The sequence below is a fragment of the Rissa tridactyla genome, chromosome 4 (genome assembly GCF_028500815.1).
Source record: "Rissa tridactyla isolate bRisTri1 chromosome 4, bRisTri1.patW.cur.20221130, whole genome shotgun sequence".
NCBI classification, from domain to species: Eukaryota; Metazoa; Chordata; class Aves; order Charadriiformes; family Laridae; genus Rissa; species Rissa tridactyla.
In genome coordinates this window covers 70,606,631-70,630,399 of record NC_071469.1, presented here as the reverse complement: position 1 = coordinate 70,630,399, position 23,769 = coordinate 70,606,631, and positions in this window count along the sequence as shown.

The following is a 23,769-nucleotide window of genomic DNA, read 5'->3' as shown; positions in this document are numbered from 1 at the left end:
TTTTGACCTCTTTTCTGTGCCTCGGCTTCTTGCCTATAAAATGGGAAGTGTACCACTTTCCTGTTTTGCAGGGTGAATAGTAATTGATTAATTAATATTACATTGAAACGCTCTTTAGAAAAACCTAGAGAGAAATTACTAATCTTGCCTTTGGAACAGGGTTTGTGTTGCGAAACAAGGCATAGAGAGATGTAGCGCGTAGTGAGGGGTGACCACGTATTGAACAGCCGCTCATTCATTCATTCATCACCGTTCACTGTGTGTGAATAAGATATGTAAAAATTACCTGAAATGATGCTGTAATTAAAGACTCTATCGTGAAACATAAACACAAGGGAGCTGTAGTGAGAGATCTGCTTTCCTTAATTGTCAGTGCTTGATTTTGAAGCCTAAATGCCAGGTTTTTTTAAATGTAATTTTAAATATGGTTCCTCAGGATGGAAAGCTTTTGTTCCAGCAAAGGTCTTTAATTTGATTAGCCAGGAATTGCAGCCCGCGTGTCTTTGAAATGGATGAATTCTTAGAAGCCTGCCTAGAAATGAAAAGCTTGCCAATACAGGTACTAATGTGACTTCAGAGAAAGAATCAAATTGTAGGAGGTTTGGAAACAGCCTTTTATTTATATAGTTTCAGTCACTGAATAGAAACAGTAACTACATCAGGTAACTCAAAGAATGCAGCAAATACAAATATCTGGATTAACAGATGCAGAGACCAGCTAAAATCAAATCTATAATTCAAGTGTATTTATGCAACACGCTGTATAATTCCAAGTGCAAGTTACTGAGATTAAGGTTATATTTTTTTCCAAGTGATTCAAGATGAATAGGGGATCCTAAAACCAATAGACTAATTGTTAAATACTAGAAATAAGTTTCCTCACTGGAGCAGTGGGCAAAAGGATGGCAGTTTGTGCTGCAGAACAACACAGATGAAATATGAATCAGAACCAGTTCTTAGCTCAGAAGTATCAGCAGGACTATAGTTGGTAATAATAAACAATGCTGTTGTTGACATGCGTTTTACAAAAGTTAGGATTGATTTTCGTAGCCAGAAATATTTTCCCTTGGCCCTGCATTTGCAGCACGTTTTCCAAGTGTTTTGCGTTGCCTGTTAGCCTGTGGAACACTAGAGCATCTCTAGCATCACTGGGTGTCTCTTTGCCAAGTTCCAGGAATAGCAGAACAGCTACCAAGAAAGGTCGTTTTGCTGGTATTTCAACTTGCACAGTGAAATGTAAGGCATTTGAAAAATAAGTCTGGGAACTTGGCTGCTGCTCCTTGGGGATTACCCATCCATTCCCCATTCCCTCCGTCACAGACCAAATGGCAGAAGGGAAATGGGAAGGTTTCATGAGAAGAACAAGTTCCTTGCCTGGTTTCTTACACTTCCATCCAGGAAGAGTAACATCTCACTCAAATGGTGCATTATATCATATTGTCCTCTGTCATCTTCCTCCCAGGCATATGGCTAACAGACACTAACCTACGCACGCACGGAGAGGAGACCATTTTCCATCTCATGGTATTGTGGTGCCCTCAGCCCCCTCAGACCAAAGCGAGATACTGCTCAGCAAGGGACATTGGGACGCCCGAGCTGCTGCCGTCTCAACCGTGTTGGGATGATAAAGGGTGTAACAGCAGACCATCTTTCAGGTCTCATTGCAACCCAGAGAACAAGGAGCACAGTCTTACATTTGCTGGTGTACCTGCCATTGGCAGAAGTAGCAGCAGTTTCCGGGGTGGGATAATTTTGCCCAGCATTTTGGTGTGTTGTTGTAGCTTAGAAGGGGAAGAGGTGCACCCCTCACAGTATATTCATTTTATGCTTCTGGTTTTGATCCCTTCCGCCTTTCTTTTGTACTTATAAGTGCTCGGCGGGCTGGGAGCTTCAACTTTGTCTTAACAATTTTGCAACCGCGTTTATCACTGTAGGCTAAACACAATGCCAGCGGGACAAAGACGTGAACTGAGGTGGTGTCTTAGCTCGAGCAGGTTTTCATCTGTTTTACTTAGACCCCTGTGGATGGATTGAGATTATTCTTTGGATCACAGGTTATGCAGAAGTGCCTTCAGCCTGGATGTGAAGACATCATGTACTATAAAGGGGGAAAACAAATCAGTGAGCTGAAGACAGTCTGCTCAAGGCACTGTCTGTGTTCTCAGAGGGATATTTCTGGGGCATTCAGTATGCACAATATTGGCAAGAAAAATCCCTTTTCCGTATTTTTTCTTGCTAACCTGTTCCAGAGTCCTCCCAGGGAAAGACTCTGATTTACCTCTGTGGTCCTTGTGCCCTTTCAACTTGAATAACACTGCAGGCTTTTCCAGACACCCTCAAATAACATGAAGGTGACCCATGAGTTGAACTAATAAACACAACCAGTCGAGCTCCATAGGATCAGGCTTCATTGTCTCAGTTTCACCATCAGCTTTGGTTACTCCAGGCACTCAGAATCAGGGTCCTGAATTTTTCTCCCTTACTGTTATTTCTCTGCTGTGTTTAACCAGCCTCTCATTAAGCTTCAACTGATATTCATTTTTCATGGGAGCTAATTTTTTTGACCCATGCAAACAATTAATGGTTATTCTTAGAGCTTGAGTGTAATGTCTTGCATGCAGCTGCCTTTGATTACCATGTTTCTGAGGCCCCCCTATTATTTTGCCTCCTAAGTAAAGCCTTGTATGATGTTATAGTCACAGATAGCACAGCAAAAACTTTGCAAGTCTGAAAGAACAGAGTGGAAATAGTCGTTAGGAGCTGGAGGCTTCTGTCCTGTTGCATCGTTGCTGCCTGCTCCTGTAGAGCAGGAACTGGAGTTCAGTGACGGGGAAGCAGTGAGAGACTTTCTGCCAGTGAATCTTGAGTCCTGGTGGCCACCGACATTACTCCTGAGTGGAAATCATTCAGTTTTAGCTTTTTCCGCATTTACCAGGCAGTTGGGTGGGGTTGTGGGTCTAACACGTCAAGCCAAGTGGCTGCGGAAGGGCAGAGCTCACTGGGATGGATTCGATGCCTGTGAGATTGGGGCATTATTTTGGAGCAAGCATTCTCCTGCGTAAGTCTAGAGGAGCCTTGATGACTTGCATGGTTGCCGTGAAACTCATTTGCTTGAATTTTTGTTTCGTTCGTTTGTTTTTCCTTAAACCCCTCATCTTTAGTAAATCCTTCCACCCAACAAGGAGTGACTGGGACTTTGATAGAACCTAAGGTGATGGTCTTATATTGTCCTAAACTCCTTATTCTTCAAGTGAAGAAACAGAAATAAATAGAAGATGGGCCTGCATTTCTTGGGGTCAATGAAGGAGCAACTAACACTGCCTGGAGCGATGTCTGTCTTGGGTAGAGTGGTGCACGGCTCCGAATCGTGTTTAGCCTCTACCAGTAATCCCACAACTGCATCCTTCTCTATATAAAGCAACTTACCCAGAAGTTAAAATAAGTCCATTTCTTTACTATAGCAAGGTTTTTAAGTTCGCTTCAGATATGTTACGTACAGGTTTTTTTTAAGCACAGCATTTCAGAACCAGTTCTGCAAAGAGGCTTACCTTTGTGGGTTGCATTAAAATAAGCAAGTACTCAAATCTTCACAGAATTGATGCTCTCAGTAGAGCTGGCCGGATAATTTTCTGTTGCAACAGTTTTCAAATGGTTCAATGGCTGCCAAAACCCAACAAAAACAGTTTAAGAAAAGACACTTTTTCGTTTTAAAACAAAAAGTAGGAAAATGTTGAGGAAAAGGACTTTTTTTTTTCATTTTCCTCTAAATTTTTCGTAGAAAAACAAATCATTTCCTGAGTAGTTCCAGCTTTAAATAGTTCCTTTAACTGTCTTGGTTTCTTGATTGAGAATATAGCAAACTAAGGTTTGGGGGGGGGGGGTGTTGGTTTGTTTTTTTTTTTTTCAAGCAGGCGCGTGTTCACAGAGATTAGCTACAGATAGAGATATGGATAGAGATACTCCGATATATGCGCAGATTTGGCAGATAGGACTTTAGCCACTACAGAGCTTAAAACTACAAAGCAGTTTTGTCAACTATAGAAAGCCCAATGTATTTTTTAAAAATCAGATATTTTTTAACTTCAAGGGTGTAGCCTAGCTTTTAAAGTGGTCATGTTAGAGTCCCCGGTCTGGGAGCCATTGCATGTACGGGTAGCTTTGCGTATTGCAGTCTCTTTGGTCATAGCTACCCAGTGCCAAAAGCGCAGCCTCTGGTTCTGCTCGGTCCCCTGCCTGCTTTCCACCCACACAGGGCACACCAGGAAGGCAGCAGAAGGGCCACCTGCAGTGTGTCCCTCTCTGATGGGCTCTCTGGAAATAGTTGTGTGTTTTGAGTCACCTGCTCAGGGGTTTGGATCTTTTTACTCTACCTATGCCGTCTTTCTTGTGTTTCGGCACAATTTCTTACTCTGCAGCGGGCTCAGCATTGCGGATCTTAGCAGGGGCCTCTAGGTGCTACCAAAACTGCAGATATTAAGAGCAGTTTGTAAGCCTGGGCACCAAAGTTTGTTACAACACTTATTTATTACCAGTCTCATATAACTCATTCGTGGTAAACAATGCAGGTTTTATTATGTGTAAGTAATAGGAGACCTTTGCTTTTTCCACTAACAAACATGCCATGGGTAATTATTCCTGTATTAAAACGACATGTGGACATATTTGCGACATGCAACAGTTCCATTCCTTTGAAGAGAAGTATTATTCTAAACAAGGTTAGCCACCATTTATTTTGAGGGGCTCTTGCATTTCTGTGTTCGAAGCGCATTGCGGCTTTCCTTGTCTATTTGATAATCATTAACATGTTCCGTCGTTAACCTTCAAGCAGCTTTGCTTGAAACTTTATATGCAACTTCTCAAACATTTGTCTTGCATTGCAGACTGTGGTTTGCTGGGGTTGTTTTTATAATCGCTAGTGGTAAAATCAGGAAGATGAAAAATGGGTGTGTATTGAAGAGCAGCGTATCCAGCATTCTAGGTCTTAAATTAGAGTGATGAGCATAAACATTGCAAACAGAGCTTTTTCAACTCGATTGCAGTTATATTTGAAATTACCTACAATTACCAGTAACTGTCTCAAAGCTAGAAATTAACTTTGTAGGCTTTCCTCCAGATGGATCAGCTGTTAAACGTGCCGTCTCGTGCAGCTGAATGGAGGGGAGGAAAAAAGGGTGAGGAGGCGTCTGAACGGCAACTGCGCTCTCTTCTAGCTGAAGCGGAGCTGGTGCTGCCTGGCATCGATGTGCACGCATTCACTTTGAAATAAACCCCTGCCACTTTTGGAGACCTGATTTGGGAAACTGTTGCTTTGCTGACCTCAGCAGACTCTAACCCTGGAAGCAGAAAGTGACCCTTTATTTTATTTTTTTTTTCTGTGAAAACTGGCAGAGGGACTGCTCCCTCTTCACTGTGGAAGGCTGCATGGGGAGGCTGGGGAGGAATCTGACCCTGGCTGCTCCCCCGGCCCCGCTCCCCACCCATCCTGATGTTAAGGGGCAGAAGCAAAGCTCCCCTGTGGCACTCGGGGTTGCTGGGGGGAGGACCCCAACGTAAGAAGGACATGGACCTGTTGGAGCGGGACCAGAGGAGGCCCTGGAGATGCTGGGAGGGCCGGAGCCCCTCTGCTGTGAGGACAGGCTGAGAGAGCTGGGGGGGTTCAGCCTGGAGAAGAGAAGGCTCCGGGGAGACCTTAGAGCAGCTTTCCAGTATCTGAAGGGGGCCTGTAAGTCTGTCAAGGGACTTTTTACATGGGCATGTAGTGATAGGACGAGGGGTAATGGCTTCAAACTGGAAGAGGGGAGATTTAGATTAGATATTAGGAAGAAATTTTTCATTATAAGAGTGGTGAGGCAGTGGAACAGGTTGCCCAGAGAAGCTGTGGCTGCCCCATCCCTGGGGCCAGGCTGGACGGGGCTTGGAGCAACCTGGTCTGGTGGGAGGTGTCCCTGCCCAGGGCAGGGGCAGGGAATGAGATGATCTTTAAGGTCCCTTCCAACCCAAACCATTCTATGGTTCTATGACCCTGTCTCTCCAAATGGGAACCCCCATCCTACCGTACATGCCTGTACTGGATGCCATGCAATTTGCAGAATCCAACATCCAGAGGTGAATTAATGTGAGCAGGAGAATGCCCCCGAGCAGCTCCCAGAGACAGGAACACACTGCACTGGCTCTCACAGTAGCGCTTGGGTCTAGCAGAGTCCCCTTCCCTTCCTACATGCTCTTCCCTTCTCCGTCGGTGGAGAGCAGGCTGTCCGTGTCTCCTTCCCCCGGGTCAAGTAATGAGCAAAATGTTACGCTTATGGCAGATCCACTTACTGCCTGACCAGCTAGAAAGTAATATTTTCTAATCCCTGCTCTGCTTGATGATTTCCTGCTGTTATTTCTTCAGCTGATCTTCATAATTCATTTGGCTAACTCTATACCAATTTCTTCCATGGCCGCTGTGGCTAGAGAAGTTCAGACTCTTCTCCCTCCTCTTCCAGAATCAATCAGTACACAAGGATGTTGCCGTGGCTCCTTGGCTGCAGTGGACTCACTGATTTTTGGCTAGTGGAGCTGAGGGAGGTATTTTGCCCAAAGCATTTCAGAAATGCTTGTGATTTCAGTTTCCAACATGACTCTGAGTTGGGGAATGAGAACGTGCCAGGAGTGTCAGTGACAGCTTTAGAAATGGATTGTTTGCATAAACTTGAAAACAGTACAAGCATAAATGTATTTCCTTTGTTTAACTTTTCACTCTTGTTTACTCGTCTCTGCTTCTAAAAGGCTTTGCAAGTAAACTCTGCAAATCTTTAAGTTTTGCAGGCATTAATGGGGGTGGGGAGTTCTGGGACGGCTCCTTGGCCCTGCCGTCTGGGAGCTGAGGCGCAGGGTAGGGCCGAAAGGCTGGGATCCATGAGCCATCAGAACCAGCGGGAAGATTTTTACTTTGCCTTGGATGCCTCTGTGCCCTTGGGCTTTCATTGACTCCCCGGGGAGAGCACCCACCTCCTTGGTGCTGTGAAGTGATGTCTGTAGAGCTTGGTGAGCCTCGGCCCCTTCTCCACGTGCTTCAGAGGTGTGTGAGCAATGTGGAAGAGTGACCTGGAAAATTGGACAGGCTCAGGGTTTCCTCAGTCCAGCTGAGGAAAGTAGAGGCTTCTAGGGACTGTGTTTTTCTTTGCTAGAGGAAAACTACTTAGGCTGTGAGTTTTGGAGGGAAATAACTGGGTTTTAGTCCGGTGTTTTACAGCGCCAGTGCAGTGAGTCCTAGTTTATGCCCACTGGGGAAGAGGGAGAGGAGCTTCAACTATGCACAAATGAAAATCCAGGTCTCTTGTTGCCTTTCATAATAATTCCTCCTCCCCTGCATTTATCTACTCAATCACCTTATTAACCTTAGCCTGTACCTCTGATTGGGCTGTCCTTGCTCTGCATGGATTTAAACTGGATGCTGGCGTTGATGGGTGACATTTTAAATGGCTACTAAAACTACCAACTTTCTCCTTGCCTCTTATGGCAGCTGTAGGGGACCGGGAGGCTGGAGCTACAAACCCCTTGGCTTAGCACTGCAAAGGAGGACTGGGACAGCATGTAAGCCTCTTGCTTTGGAGCTCCCAGTTTGACTGGAAAGGCCTGACTTCCCCATCCCATTGTTACACGCATCACTGGTCTGCGGGAATTTATTTCCCATGGTTGGGGCTCACCTGTGGGAGGAAGGCTCAAAATTCAGTTCGGGCAGAAGCGTTTGGGAGCCCGGTGCCTGCCAGGCACGTAGAGCAGCCCGTGTGCCTTGAGCCGCTTTTGTAACCGGGGCAGACCAGAGGCAGCTGTAAACAGGCTCTCGAGCACAGAGAAAAGTGCTTTATAACTGGTGGCTCTTTTGGGACTGGCAGACTGCTCCTGTGGGCTCTCTTAAAAGTTAACAGAGAAAATGGTCAGAAGGCTCAGACTTGCTCTGTGGGAGTCAACGCTAATGCTTCATAGGATTTTGGCAGTTCTGGTATGCTGGACACAACTTGCTCAGAAAAAAGATTTGCTCTTGCAGTTTGGGTTCTGAACCGGCACGTGCAAGAGGTGGGTTCTCTCAGGTTTCCAGAACAACACTGGGCAAGTTACTTAAGCCCAAATCCACAAAGAATACTTGGCAGCTTGATTCCTGTTGAAATAAATAGGAATGAAGTATCTGAACATCTTTGTGGAACCTGTTCTGAAATTAAAATTTTGACAACTTTCTGCCTATCTAGTTTACTTAGACTAAAAGCTTGTGAACATAAGAACTGTTTTCTCAGTGCATATGAATGGAGCCTGGCAAGAACTTTGTTGCAGCCAAGTCCTCCAAGCACTGCCACGTCAATGTGGACATACTGTGTCATGTTCCATAGGGGTTGGAGCTAGATCATCTTTAAGGTCCCTTCCAACTCAAACCATTCTGTGATTCTATATGTCACAGAGCCTTGTGTTAAATGAGCAAGAGTCTGCAATGTGACAAGTGTTCCCCCTGCAATTTTGGTCATTGTTTTTAAAGATGTAATTTTCTGTGGATTCTCTAGTGTTTAGTATGATGCAGAGTCCCACAAGCCTGTGGGACTGCTCGTGCCGGTAGTTGCCCACCATCGTGCAAACTCTTGTCCTCAGCAAATGCATACTCCTACCTGCCTCATGTCCTGTTAGAGGAGCTGTGACTACTCATTATTGCTGAATCTCACACCAAATCAGTATCTGCTGTCAACATTTTATTTCTTTGAAATTGTCTCTTACATCAAAGTAAACCCTGCAGTCTTCTGACTGATATGGGTTTCATTTGATACCACACACCTTATAGAACAATATATGATTATTACTTTTTTCTTTCTCTTTTAAAGGTTTCAGTGGTACCAACAGTCCCTTTTCTGCACACAGTCCATGGAGTAGACCATTAACCCAGTGCATTCCTCAGGAAGGTGTTTGCACTTCCACTGGCCTAAGGACAACAAGGAGGATTTTACATTGTAATGTATGTGGTCACCCTGGATCTTTTCCTTGCCTCCGAAACTAAATAGCTGGGGTAGGTGGGATGCTAAGTAATATTCAGACTTTTTTGTGAGCCTCTAACCTTGTCAGATGTGTATTAACACTGTCAGGTGCATAAAATTATTTGGCGTAACAGCGTGGTTGTTGTAGCTTTCCTTAGTCCTGCCTCCTTTAGCTTTCTCTAAGTCAGTACCACTATCTGCCCTGATGGCTGTGCCCCAGCCACTTCACCCCTGCAACACTCGGTGAAACCTTTCCAGGGCTCCATGCTGGATCCTCCAGTGGTCGCCTGGGGCAGCCTAAGAAGCAAGGAAAGCCATCTTTGCTCTCCAAGGTCATTGCTTTCGCTGCCGGATTACAGCTCCGAGGAGAAAAGCTGCTTCTAAGCTTGGATTGTGCATATAATGGTAAAAAACACAGTTGGTATCAGTGCTCATGAAGGACGGCTAGTGTGAAAGTACTTTTCTTGAGCTGCCTGGTAGGTCCATGTTTCAGCTTTGTTCAGTAAAGCACTTAAGCATGTGCTTAAAATTAAGTGTGCTGCTGACTGGAGGCCTTGGACAATAAATATGCTACCGGAAAAGTATCTGGACCATACATTTATTAGTCTGTCTAAAAGCCCTGTTATTTATTCTTCAGTTCTGAAGTAAATCACGTCTTTCAAAAGCCACAGTTGTGGGTAAATGTCTGATTTTGATAGGCGTTGCTTATTGCAGCTATTGCTAATTTTAAATAAACTTATAGATGCTCAGTACATCCGCAAATGAGACACAGCTTGGCTCCTTTCAGCGGTTTAGTGTTTTTTGAGAAATCGCTCTTTGAACTACCCATCTGCAGGCTTTTCCTTTTTACTGTCTGTGTGGCCATCCTGCAATTACCTGTGGGTTTATGATCCTTCTCTAGAGAACAAGTTGGTTGGACGGTCTGACGATAAAGAAAGATGGGAGTGATAAAACGGGGCAGAGTATGATATCAGTTACAAGCATCACGTGAGTGTCCCTCCAGATTTACACTGCTGCAACTTTGCTCTGGATCTGGCTCCATAAACGGCCATTTCAAGAATTTTGGAGTTTAGTCTCTTGAATAAAAAATGTAGCACCAAGGGTTGGGGCCCTTTGTGATCACAGTGAAGACAGAGCAGAGTGGGCAACTCCCTGGCAAAGTACATAGAAGGTAAATCTGTGGGAGTGGGAGGAAGAAACTAAAACATGTTTTTAAAGGGTTTATGGCTAGCAATTTATTTCCTTAACCCCTGGTTCAATGCCGGGCAACGGTAAACAATGAAGGAGCCATAGTTGCCTCTGAAATGAATTGACCATGCAAAGAAAGGCTGTAATTCCCCAAAGCGGCTAAATATTTTGGGAACCTGCTTGAAATGCTCTGAAAGGGCTGGGGAAGTTCAGGTGAGTGCTTCAGCCCTCTTGGAAAACTGGATTTCTGTGAGGTGGAAGGAGAGCAGATCTCCAAAGCAGCGTTTTCTTCTGAGGCGCTTCTTCGTAAATACTGTCTCTGATTATTCCTCTGCAAGGCCAAATGTTCAGTGGTGTAAAAACCTCTGAAAATAAACAAGTAGAGGGATGAATTCAGGAGCTGAAGTGAGCATGCACAAGTCAACGTGAAGCTTTGGCATTGCCCAAATCTGAAGTCAGTGTCGAGCTGGGCCTTAGATCAGCTATTTTTAGCAGTCAGTAGTGCAAGAGCACAACCAGTCTATATTTACATCAGATAATATTTGCGTTTAGTATGTAATTACCATCGACCCTGTTTACGCATATAATTAACAGTTTGACATCGCGTCCCACTGGGTTGACATCTGTAGAATGCAAAAAGGGCTCAAGATCTCCAAAGAGTGTTTTTGTTTCAGGTTAGACTTGGTCTGATTGTCTAAATTAAAGACATGTCAAACCACATGAAAAGTGCAGGACAGAAGGTAACCACACAGGACGTGGCGTGTGGGCCAGGTAATCACAGTGGTGGAAAGAATGGCCACGCTTGTGAGGAGCCTTCTTCTCTACGGGCTTCGGAAAAAAAAAAGCTCCTTTTTTGTTTTTAGTAGGAAATAAAAATTAGCAAATGCAACCCCTGGCTGCAAGGAAGCGCAAATAAAGCAAACCAGATGTTCATTAGCTAATCACTTGCAATTTTTTCCCCTCTTGTTCTTCATGGAGGAAAAGAAAATTGAGCATGTGGGAACTCGCCTGTTGAGAAAACATTTGGATCTTCAGTCATTTATCTGTTTCACCTCTGACTCGGTTCAGGCCTGCATTAAAAGGCAGGCGGGGTGCTATCAGAAAGAAAGGTCAGCGGGGATCACTTCAGATGCTTTTCAGCTGGGGCAACCCTCGAGGCGATCCCTGCTTTTGTGGGCACGGAGAGGCAGTTCAAAACAAAACAGAAAACCAAACCAAAATCCAGCCGGTGCGGCGGAGCTTTGAACTGCATCACTTGTGTTTGTCTTATTCCTAAATTACAGTGTCATTTTTGTACAGTGCTCGTTATAATCACATACATACATCAGGAAGTGTGTTTATTGCATTGAATACCGATGAATCCCCAATGCCAAGATGCTTATTTCCCAGCGCTATCAAAGGAAAGTAACATAACCTTTATTCGCTTTGGATTGGTGTCGTTTTCTTTTCCTCTCTGCTTAAGATGAGACAAAAATAGGTGCAAGTTTGTACTGCAGTTGGTGGATTTTATCAATAATAAAATGCTAGTACATAAAGCCATCTATGTGCGTAAGCATCAAACCATGTGCCTCTTTGTAACAGTGTTATTACATCAGGCGAAATTACAGTAACTCGGCCAACGCCTCTTTCATGAGTGGTACTTGCTTCATGCTCTAACATTAATTTAAGAGTGTTAATTTTAATGCACAATGGCATAATGATTCCTAGGAAGCTGGCACTACATAATAGGTCGGGTGGGTGTAAGATCTTGCCTACCTTCAAGCTGAACCATCCTCATCATATCTTATCGTCACACCTCATCATACTTTTCACCTGACAGTTGTCACGTGAAAACTGTCTCTCTGCAAGCTGCTTTACTTGGGAACGTTAGTCTGGGAGAGTTCAAACAGCCTTTCTTTGTAAGAGCGAGGCTTTCTTTGGGTTTTATTTTCCTTTCATGCTGGTAGCACTGAGGTTCACAGTCATTCTGCTCCTACGTGAAATGAACTCCACAGCCATGGGCCAGCTGGCAAGAGGGTGCTTACATGGGCGGGTCTCCGCTGGGGCCAGCAGACCGGTGGTTCCTGAGGGGTGTAGATGTCAGGAGAAGTCACAGTAAGAAAGAGCAAGGTGGCGTCCTGAATCATTTGTGTGAGTCCAGGGAGAAGTTATGCCAAACCTGGCAGCTTTCTTGGATTAGATAGCTGGGGTTTCTAGGCAAGAAGAATGCAATGTGTCTTACCTATCTGGACATCAGTAGATCATTTGATGTTGTGCTGTTTGCATGTTTATCACATCAATTGGAGATTAGAACAAGTGCTGTTAGGACGCTTGAAGAACTGACTGAGTGACAAGAAGTAGTGGTGTTAAAAGGGAAAGTATCTGGCTGGGTATATGAGCGGAGTTCTTCAAGGATTCATCTTGGGGACCAATCTCATGTAATATTTTCATGAATGACCTTGGCACAAAACATAGCATGTGGCTGAAGTCTGCTGATGACACAGACTTGGGAGGCGTGCCATGCAGAAAGAACCGGATGACCTTGAAGACTGGAGTAACAGAAATGAGATGAAATCCAGTAGTGCAAAATGCAAAGTCATGAGTTTAGGGAGTAATAAGAATTTCCACTATAAACTGGAGATTCGTCAGCTGTAGATGACAAAGGAGAAGAAACATGTGTGGATTGCTCCGTCCCAGGATGGGCTCTGAAAAAGGTATGCGCAACTTCAAATATAACCCAGGAGGTGTTTCTTCCTGGAGAAGGTAGAAACTAGTTCCCAGGTAGTGGCGAAGCCTCGTGTGGCATCCTATGGACAATTCTGGTCCCCATGTTTCTGAAGCGTGAGTTTGACCTGGGTAAAGAACACAAGGCTAAATGGGTACAAATTGGCCTGAGTACTCTAGGCTCAAGTCAGGGGAAGGTTTGTGACTATGCAGAGCAGGGAGGCTTTGAAACAGCCTTCCAGTAGGAGCTGGGGACAAATAACATCTTGGCGTGTTTGTGGGAAGAATTATAACACTTGGGCTTAGAGGATATGGACAGTGGAGGTTGTCTCCTGGGGAGTGCTGAGCCTTGAATGACAGCTTTCAGTGGGATTTAGACCACTGGTCTTATCAGAAGCCTTTTTGTGGCTGGTAATTTCCTTACCTGGACAGGACCTTGTTTTCAGGGGGCTAACATCATACTTGGTAGGGGCCGTAAGCCGGTCACATCTCAGGGTGCTTCAGTATTTACTCAGGTTTGTATAATTAGAGCTTGGTGGGAATCAGATGTTTTATGTTTGGACTCCCTTGGTGTGTATGTGATTAATCTGGTTCAGTTAATGGACACTGCACTCGATCCTGTGGTTTCTGTGTGTTGATTCTGAGTGTGGTGTGTATCTTTTGGGTGTTTGAGTTGGTTTATGTTCCTGGGTGTCTACATGACCTGATTAATACTCCCAGGTTAATGCAAATGCAAACAGAAACCACAAAGGAAGGCCTGGCCAAAAATTGCATATTGCACAGCATATAACTGGCTATCACTGCGTTCATCAGATAAATAGGAAATTAAATATATTAACCCAGCAATGATCAGGGAGTACAGTTGTTAGTCTTATCATTGGTGGCTAAAAATTAAGTATTTAGGTCTGAAGTAGCATAACAGATAAATATCAGTATTTTTATTTTCAGCTGCTGGGCAAAACCAGCTCCTTATCTTTGTTGTATCCCTTGTTGTACCCCCTGAACAAGCTTCCCGTGAGGCTCAAAGGGACCTTCCATCCTTGCCTTATACGTAGCCATCTCTACTCCAGAGCTGAGAAGCTCCAGCTCAAGCAAACCTGTCTATCCTCCAAACTGAATTTCCCAGGACAGGTCAAAAAAAAACCCCATGGACTGTTAAAAAAACAAACTGAAGAAGAAACCCAGAGAGATGTCAATGAAATCCAGGCTCTGGAAGAGCTAGCAGGAACGTCTCCAGCCACTCCTATGGGCGTAAATTTCACAGGTACTTTTGAAAAGTTGGCCGTTCACTTCAAAAGAGAGGAAAATAAATTATTAGAAGTTAGAAACGGTTTCAGAATAGGAGATTTCTGTCCCTGCCTGTAGCCTGATGCACTGACCCCACGCAGCCTGAGCAGGTGCTGGAAACAGAAACCTCCGGCTGGGAAGGTGGGCTCAATTCACTGCCGTGGCTCGGTCTTACAAAGCTCCACACAAGCTTGTCTTGAATCAGCAGGCACTTGAATGTCTGTGAGACGGGAGGGTGCAGATTGCTCCATTGATTTCAGCCCCTCTTTCAGGGTTAAACTTAAGCGTACGCTTAAGGGCAGTGCTGGATCAGAGCCAGGCTGATCTGCCTCGTTAGATGGGCTGAAAGCAATTCCCGAAAACTCTTTTCTTTCCATCAGCCAACCCCTTGACTTGCAAACTCTCAGCTACTTGGAGCTGCTTTGGCTGTATCTTATTTTCTGGTACCTTGCAGTTTCCTGCAATACTGTGATTAGGAACTTGTGTAAATTCTGTTCCAATATTTCATTTTTGGAGTCCTCCTACTGTGGATGTTTCTATAGCATAGCTCAGCACATCTGGCCACTTTTAATAACCCGAGGGACAGCATGTCAGTTTAACACTCAAGTCTCTCTTTCTTTGCTTTGCTAACCAAAGTGTTGAGCTCCACAAAAATATCTGAAGGGATGCTTGATGCAAAGAGCAAAAATTTGTGTCATGTGAAGTAAGGAAGAAGCCAAAGAAAAGAGAAAGGAGGCTTTTTAGCCTACAGCTTTCCTCTCGCTTGGTCTGACCTAAAGTACAGGGAGTACTCAGCATTTCCTTGGAGGTGGGCAGACACTTTCTCCTGTAGATGGCCATTGCCGTGGTTCAACGGGTACTCACACAACGCTCTTTTCAATGTGTATGGAACGCAGACTACACAAAGTGGATTAGGGAGTGAATCAAGCTGGATGCTTTCATTAGGCGCAATTCATGGCAGGAGGACTGGGTGAAAAGAAATAGCTGGCAATAAACAATAAACCTGGATTTTTCAGTCACCTGGCGTTGCCTTCCTTGCCAGGAAGAGAGCCCAATCTGCCGAGCCATAGCTGTCAGTGAGTGGGGAGTCAAAGCTTTTCAACCCTTCCCTTACAGTCTTTCATGAGCGAAGGTCCTACATCATCTCTAGGTGCTCCAGGAGCTGCCACTTGAAAAATGCTGCTAACTAAGTGGATGAGCACGGGTCCCTGCTGACGGAGAGCTCCCAAAGACCTGTTGCCTCCGCAGGATCAGCTCCTTATACAGATGTGGCAGATCTAATCTGTAAAGACCCTGCACTGCTGAGAGGCCACAGCTTCCCTCCAAGAGGCTCGGCTGAGGGTATGGAGGAGAAGCCGTGATGAAGCCGTGGAGCTCTGATCCCCTGGCTGAAGAGGTATGTGAGAAGGGAGGCTTTTGCTGTGCTAAAGAGACGAGAATTTACTGGGCTGCTGAAGCAGAGAAGGGCAGTCTATCTACTGCTCCCGTTGCCCAGGGCATATTGGCTTTTTGTACAGGTTTTGATTGCACCCTTCATTAAAAGAGCCATTCCTTCATCCAAATTAGGTGGAATCCAGCACTGAAAGAATCCAGCCCGAGTCCCAGTTTATTTCTCCATAAAACATCTGTATTGTTCTTCCAGGATGGCTCTGCCAAATGAGTCCTCAATAAACCCAAAACCTGGCAATAGACAAAACGCTAAAAAGCGCCTTTTTAATATGGAAAAGTATCCTGCAGTGTCGCAATCTTCCAGTGGAGACCACCCCCTACCCCTGAGAAATGCAGAATAGCACCAGGCCCACAATTTGCCTGGGGTAAAGCAACAGAGCTGGGCCTGCGCTGATTTACTCCAGCCAAAGGATCTGGCCTACAGTTTCTCGTTTTTTTTTTTTTTCCTTTTGTTTTTTTCCTAAAGATCCTTAACTTCTCTTTCCTTTTTTTTTTTTTTTAAATTTTTTTTTCCTGTGGATAGAAGCTTTGCAAGTTCCTTCTTTTATTGTTAGCTCATTTGGCAGGAGCAGCTGAGCAACAAAAGTGTTTTATTTGGAAATAGTTGAGGGGGAAGTCGACAATGTCCGAGCTCTATTCTGATTGCGTGAGCTCTGGGAGGTTTTCACCTCTGCTTCCAGGCTGCACCAGGCCGGGATTATCTCATTTGATTTCGTTGGATCTGTGTGCAGTTAAGAAGTGGGGAAAATTAAAGGTTAGTGAAGTTTGCCTTTGTGTCACACTAGAAGCTTTTAGTTATTTAAGTGGGAAGTGCTCGCTCCCTCTTCCTTCTCTGAGACTGAAGTATCATGCAATGCTCTACTTAGCAGATTTGAATGGGTAAGCGAAATGTGACTTACACAGTTTATATTCCATTGCAGAAGAAATCCTGAGGAAGGAGCACGGGGGAGATGGCTACGTTGGCTAAAGCGGGAAAAACGTAGTGTGTGAAAGGCACTGATAGCTCTATCTGCTCCATCTGGGTATCGCACTCAGAAATGCTCACTCTTTTATGGCCAGCAATAATACTTGCTTTTATTTTGATCTGTGATGTTGCCTATGTCTGTTGATTTCTTTCCAAATCTTTAAGACTCCCTTCACAAAAGCTCCACTCGGAAGAGATTAAAGGCTCCACTCAGCAAAGGCTCAAAATAAACCAGAAATGGTGCATTAATGCAGGCAGATCTTTTCTCTTTTCTTCCATGCTTGAGGCTCCTGTGAATCGGTCGGGATCTGCCCCCTTTTGTGCAGTGCTAAGCGCGCACATGAGCTGAGGGTTGTCTTTCCTGCTGTGCTCTGCAGGGCCCATCCAAAATAGCTCAGGGCCAGATTTCTAAGAATTCGTCACCCACAGTCAGGGCCAAGTAAGGAAGTCAAAAGTGATCTTAATGTCATGAGTAGGTAACGGCTTGTGGCATGGGGAGGAGCTGTGTATCTGTGGATGTTTATGTGGGTGTTAAATGATTCACCCAAGGCCAAAGAGGGCCTCAGTGTCAGCACCAAGATTAGCCTTTCAGGGTATGGTTTCACGGGCCCGGCACTATGGCCTGGGAGCAACTTTTCAGCCCTTCATTTTCCACCAGGACAGTTGTAATGAGATGTTCAGAGCACGGTGCACGTGCACATCTCAGTGGGGATGGGGTAACTCGGGGAAGCTGGTCCTCTGCCGAAGTGCCGAGCTCTTAAGAAGCCAGCCCTGGCCCTGGCAGCCTCACTGGCCTGGGGCTGGGACATGGAGCCTCTACGCACCTGCAAACCTTCCCCGGCCACTGCCTGAAAAAAATGTCCTACTTCACTGGCGAGTTAGTAGAGTTAATTAATTGCTGCTTCTAAGACAACGCGATGATAGAAAATGCTCTTTACCAGATAAATATTACTAGTGCCCTGTGGGCATCTGCAATTCAAATGTGCTGTTCCCTGCAGGGACTGACTCGTGTCATTGCTACAGTGTCATTACTGTAGAGCTGCTTAGCCGACTGTCAAATGCCTTCCACCGGCAAGAAACCAATACTTGTCATCAGACAATGCACTTTCCCAATCACTCGTTGGCTTCTCTGTAGCCGCTCGCTCCCTAGATCACAAGTTGGGCCTCCTGAATTGCAAGAGTCTTTTAAAAGTTACGAGATGGCTTTATTCTGTGAATGCTACTTTCAGCCTTTAGCACGTGTTCGGGCCATCTTAAAGAAAAGTGTTTTCTTTAAGACCATAAGGGCCACAGACTTTTTTCTTAAAGTGAAAGTGCTGGATAGAGTGGCGCGTCAGGAGCCTGGGTTTCACTTAACATCCGGGAAGATCTGCAGTAAAATCACAAGAGTTGGCAACAGAGGGGGTTTCTTTCTGAAAGGGCCGGCACAGCTCGACACGCAGACGTTCCAGAGGGCAGCTCCTTCGCTGGTGCAGCTCCAGCTCTACTGGTGCCAGGGGAAGGATGCAAATTTACAGCTGCTGAGGACTCGCCACCCTCAGGCTCGTTGCTGGTCAGTCTCTTTTGCGTTTTGAAGACCACAGAGAAGCACCAACTGATGTGGTGCCTTGCTGGAGACACATGCCAGCTAATGAGCACAGCTGTTAATCAGCTCCCCAGGGAACTGCCCTCTGCATGATCACAGAATCATAGAATCTTCATGGTTGGAAAGGACCTTTGAGATCATCGAGTCCAACCACACACACACAAGCTGAACTCCCTTTCTCCCTGCTCTTCACTTTAGGGGTGGCCGGTGCACAAAGGAAAGTCCCAGGGCTTCTGTTCCACACGACAGTCCAAATAGGGAGGGAAAGATTTCAGCATGGAAAGCCGTGCCTTTGCACCAGCTTTTGCATCCAAACAAGCACAGGCTTTGCCTGCTTTATTAGTCAGGCTTTCAGGGCACCTGGAAAAGAAGGCTGGCTTTGAAGAAAAAAAGATCCCGTCTTACTTTTAGGAGTTGACCTTGAGAGCCTGGGCATGGGGGATTGTCTCTATATTTTGGGGACAGGCTGGCTGCTGTGTTGCAGGGACTGCCTTCTGCGCTTTCGCTGCTGAAATCCCACATCACAGAGCTTCCCGGGGTCAGCCCGACAGCGGCCATCCAGCCGGCACACAGAAAGCGCAGCTTTTGGAAAAGTGAATATAATTTTAAAGTTGGCCTGAGAAGCCTCCATCTAGTTTTCAGGGTTCCAGAATGTTGTTTTATTAGGATTACAGTCTTGTTCTTCTTAGGTTTCAGCAGGCGTTTATGACTGTTACAACAGGAATGAAAAGCTGGGGCTGGAATCGGCATCGCTTTCTCCTGCCAGGCGCAGGGTTCACGGTGGAGGCCAGACATATGTCTTTCTCCCACAGATGCTACTTTTTTTCTGGATGGGGAGGTGAGCTCTATCCTCTCCCTGGAAGAGAGGGCTGGCAGCAGCTCTGAGCTGAGACGCGGGGGCTGCACAGGGGGCCCATCTAGTGAAGGTAATTGCCCTGTTTGGTTCACATCATTCCCCTCTGCCCTTTGCAAGGAGGAGAGACCAGGTCCTGGCGGGTCTGTGGGGAAGGTCATGCTTGTATAGGATGCTGTAGCCTTGTGTTGTTCCCATCTCCTTTCTCCCATGCCTCATGGACACATTTCCCTGGAGGCTCTGAGGTTAGCAGAGGGGTTTGGTGAGCGAGAGAGCACTTCAGGGCCAAAACCATCTGTGCCTACAGACATTTCCCCCTCTGTTTTTTTTTTCCCAGCCTGCATTATTCCAGACCCAATACCATTCATCTATCCATGTTTCTCTCTGTGCAGGTCAAAATGTCTCCTCAAGGGCTTCTGAGCCAGAGAGGGATTCTCTGTCTCTGCAGAGCCCGTGCTGTTGACATGTGAGAGGCACGGGCAGGAAGGTAAGGGTAAAAGAAGCCCCCACCGGCCACCACAAGTCCCCTGCTGTCCTTCTAGATCTTGTGGCTGTGGTGGTTTGGGGAGCTAAATCCCCTGCATTATCCCCAGAAACGAAGGAGTTCAGCCAGCTCAGAAAACCCAGTTTGGGGGGAAGAACTCAGCCTTCCTGTTGGGTAATTTCTGGCTACAGGATAGTTGGGCCCTCTGCACGGTAATAATTAGCAGACAGATCCTGCTGACTCGGGAAACTCATCTGAGGGTTTGTTTGTGTGTTTGTTGTTTTTATGAGAAGGTCCATATGCCTTTCAGATTTTGTTATTTTCAGAGAGTTGATGATCTGAGGAACAGAATGAAGACTTGACATCGTTGGTTGTTTTCTTGGCCTGCTTTAAATAGCAGATGTAGGTTGGTAGAAGGGATACAGCTTGTTACTTTATACTGGTGGAATTTGATGAGTTTTATTGCAAAGACAATAGGGCAGCTCATGACAACGCTCAACCCAGGGAGAAAAGAGAAGGCTTTGTACCTGGCGGGTACTGATCATCCACCAGTGCGCCCCCTCATGTGTTGGATCATGTCCAAGAGGCAATATGGGAATTTCTGCATGTCGTTAAAGTTTATGAGACTGCCTGCCTGAGTGCGTGCGTGTGTGTGTGCGTGCGTGCGGTGGAATGAGGATCTCTAGCACAATGCTTGGTCAACATCCAGTTTCACCAGTGGGATAAGGCAGATCAAGCACCAGCTGAATATGATCCTCGGGGTCTGTGCCTACAGCTTAGACATCGTGTTTATGCCATACAGAGCAACTCAGTAACTGCCGATGCACATGGTATATGATTTACCCCGAAACCCTGAATCTGACCTGGATTTTCCGAATCAGAACCTTGTTTTAAATCTTAAGATAATAGCGCCTGGTAATTCTTGCATTTGCTGACCTCTGGGGCAGTTCTAGTTCAATGCTGGCTTTTTTCTCAGGGATGGAAATCCTGTGTAACACGTAGTGCCTTTTGCGTCTGATTGTTACTCTGAAATGTGTGCTCAACTCAAGGCGTTTAAGAGTTTGAGCAACAGAGTTTGAGCCACAACTTTATCAGCAGAGAGCACAGATATTCAGCTCTAAGTGCTTTCTAAGTCGTGTTCCTTCTTTCATCGCTCTCCTCCTGCTGAATAACCCCTATCTAGTGGTGTCTTTATCAGGTTTTTGAGATTAAGTCCCTTTCCCTTTTGCTATCAGAGCTCCCAATAAATGAGAGCAGGCAGCATCATTTTATGACTGTTTCTAACCTAACGAGGGCGCAGCTTCAGACTTTGGTGCTCCTCTTAGGGTGCTCTTTGTGAACCCCACTACCACGATCCATAGAAATATTCCCCTCCTTATTCCTGGCCACGCTTGCCAGCATTGACATTTCATTTACTGCATCCCTTTACTGGCAGGATGTTGTCCCCTGAGGTGAATCCTCCAGGTCTGTGATCCACCTGATTTCACCAAGCTAGGCTGCTGCAGCTGACCTTCACCTAGTTAGTCCTCCTGTATCCTGACCAGCCTTTTCATCTGTTTTCCACTCTTATCCCAGTTTGAATTAATCTCAGTCAAATACGAACGAGCACAGAAGTCTTGAGGAAGAATCACCAGTGCCCTCTACAACGTCAGTGACTGTAGTAGGATGTTGTATTAGTCCCTGAGTGATCTTGTGGTTTGTATTTCATTTCCTCAGGTATGATATTCTGATCTTCCTGGTATTGGTGGTGTCTTTTAATTCTGTGCCTCAGGCAATTTGGTTAGAAATACTTCCACATTTTGCAGCAGCACTGGTAGGGGCAGTGTTAAATGCAGTCATCCCACGGCTGATAGTGAGAATTCCTCCAGTAACCTCCCTGCGGCTCACTTGTTCTCTCAGTACAACGTGCTATCATCTCCATTCTAGCCAATTTATTATCCTCCTTACAACACTTGTCTTATCCCTATCTTCTCCAGTCTAACTAATAATTTCGTGTGGCAACATATCAAGGGTTTACCTAATATTTGGGTAGAGTAGCCTGGTACAAACGCATGACATCATTGCTATGCCCAGACTGAAGTTTGTCCCCTACGTCACGTTTTGCCACAGCTGTCTTTAATCTTTACCCAATGTTTCTTCTGAAGCTTTGTCTAATATTGATACTGGTGTTATGAGCCTAAGAGTGATCAAATTAAGATCAAGTTGAAAGGCACTGCATTTTCTTTTCTCTAAGGTATCGGTTTCAATATAATAATTCTTATCACCAGATTTGCAATTCTGTATGCTGCTTCTCTCAGTGTTCAGAGATGAATTGACATCGCTTCCTCCCAACTCAAGCACATTCGTGTTTAGAGAAGGAAGCCTTTCGTTTTCCTGCTACAGAGGGCTTTTAATATCTGGGGTTTTCATATATTTCAAGTCAAGTATATAAAAAGTCTTACCTTTCCAGGATACACTGCATAAGGAAGACAAACCGATGTTAATTTGCAAGTGTGGCTGAAATAACCCTACATCTACATCAAACCTCTCTGGAGACGAAGTGGGATAAGGTCTATTCTTTATCCCTTGCTAGCAATTTTTAAGCCCTTGTTGCAAAGAATTAGGACAACAGAACCTTTCAAACCAAAGGGCTCAAGGATTGTTTGAGAAAACCCTTGAGCAGTGTTTGTTCCCCAGACCTCCTTTGCTGAAACAGGTGAGTCATTCCAGCCGATATTAAAAAAAAAAAAAAAAAATCGTCCCTACACACAAACTAACCCTGAGGCCCACGATTAGCGTGAGTTATTTCACCCATATGGCTGGAGCAGGGCAACATTTTAAACCACTAAAACCATGTTCTTCAGAAAGGAAGCATTTAATAATCTTTATAATAGAGAGTAGTGCTATCTCTACCTTTAACAAAGGTTTCGTTCTGCTAAAGCTTATTCCCAGGCTTCATTCTGAGAATATACGTAAGTGTTGGCAGGACCGGTGACCCACATAACTGTAATGCAGTGGGCTGCTATAAAACAAGTGAGAGAAATCTAAGGTTTTATTCTGGCACTCTTAGTGGAGGTGAAATCTGTGAGTCTACTAGCTGAAGCTAGGGGGGCTTTTGTAGGAAAGAAATCCCCACCTGTAATTTTCCCATTAGGAAATTAGCTGTAGAAAAGTAATTTTTAAAAGATCTGGAGGAAACCTCTACTTTTTTTTCTCACAATTTGTTATTTTTTTTTTCTTGATTAAAAAAAGAGGAAAAAGGAAAATTAGTTATTTAATAGATGTCTTTTTGACTTCCTTTTTTTTTTTTGAAAAAAATTTAGTAAGCGACGTATTATTTGTGTTAGTTTCTTCAAGGTGGATAGGGTTAACAAGGGAAAGTTTTATTTTTAAATGTGAAAAGCAAGACTTTTAAAAGCAAGATTAAAGCAAGTTAAAAAGTTTAAGACTTTTAAAAAGCAAAGTACTCACTCATACTTATTTTTAAACAACACTTACTCTTGGGGAGGAGTAGTTTTTTTTAAAAGAGAAAAGGAAACGTTTCCAACAGTTCTCAACTTAAGATGCTCAAAATTTTATTTTTCCATAAAGCCTTTCATTTTGAATTTAAAAATCCCATTTAGCTGAGAAAAATGACTTTCAGATAAAATAGTTGCCTTCAATAAATCCCAGATTTTCAATGAAGAAACTTCAAAGTCTGCTCCGTTTAACTGTTCAAGGTGTAAAATCCAGAGTAGTGAAATTGAACGTGGCAAAAATTGACCTCAAAAGTTTGCTAGGCTCTCGAGCCATGTGACTTCTTTCTAGGCTTTTTAAACACAAAGCTAACGTTCGAAAGCACCAGGGGTTTTCTGTGCTCCGAGAAATGTGAATAGTGACAGTGAGTGATTTTATAGGAGGTGCTCAACCTGCTTCATCTGTCTTTTCTCCAGATTTTAACAGGCTTCAGGAAGTTTTATTGATGCATTTGCCTGTTGTCCACCATCGTTGTTTCAAAAACAAACCAATGGGACTGAGGGCGGTTGAGGTGGCCTAAATCAGCTGATGTTTGCTTATCAAAGAGATGATTTTGCAATGCTATGCTATCTCTCCCAAATGCGTCTCTCGCTAAGGTACAGACAAATGGGGGTTGCTTTCTCGAAGGGCAAGGTGAATGTCCGTTTTGCATATCCCATTTGTGTGCTAAATGGCCGTGGTATCTTAAATAGGGCTACAGTGGCAATTAAAATAACGAGATACATAAAAGACACCTGCTTTAAATAAATACAGTAATCTGCCCAA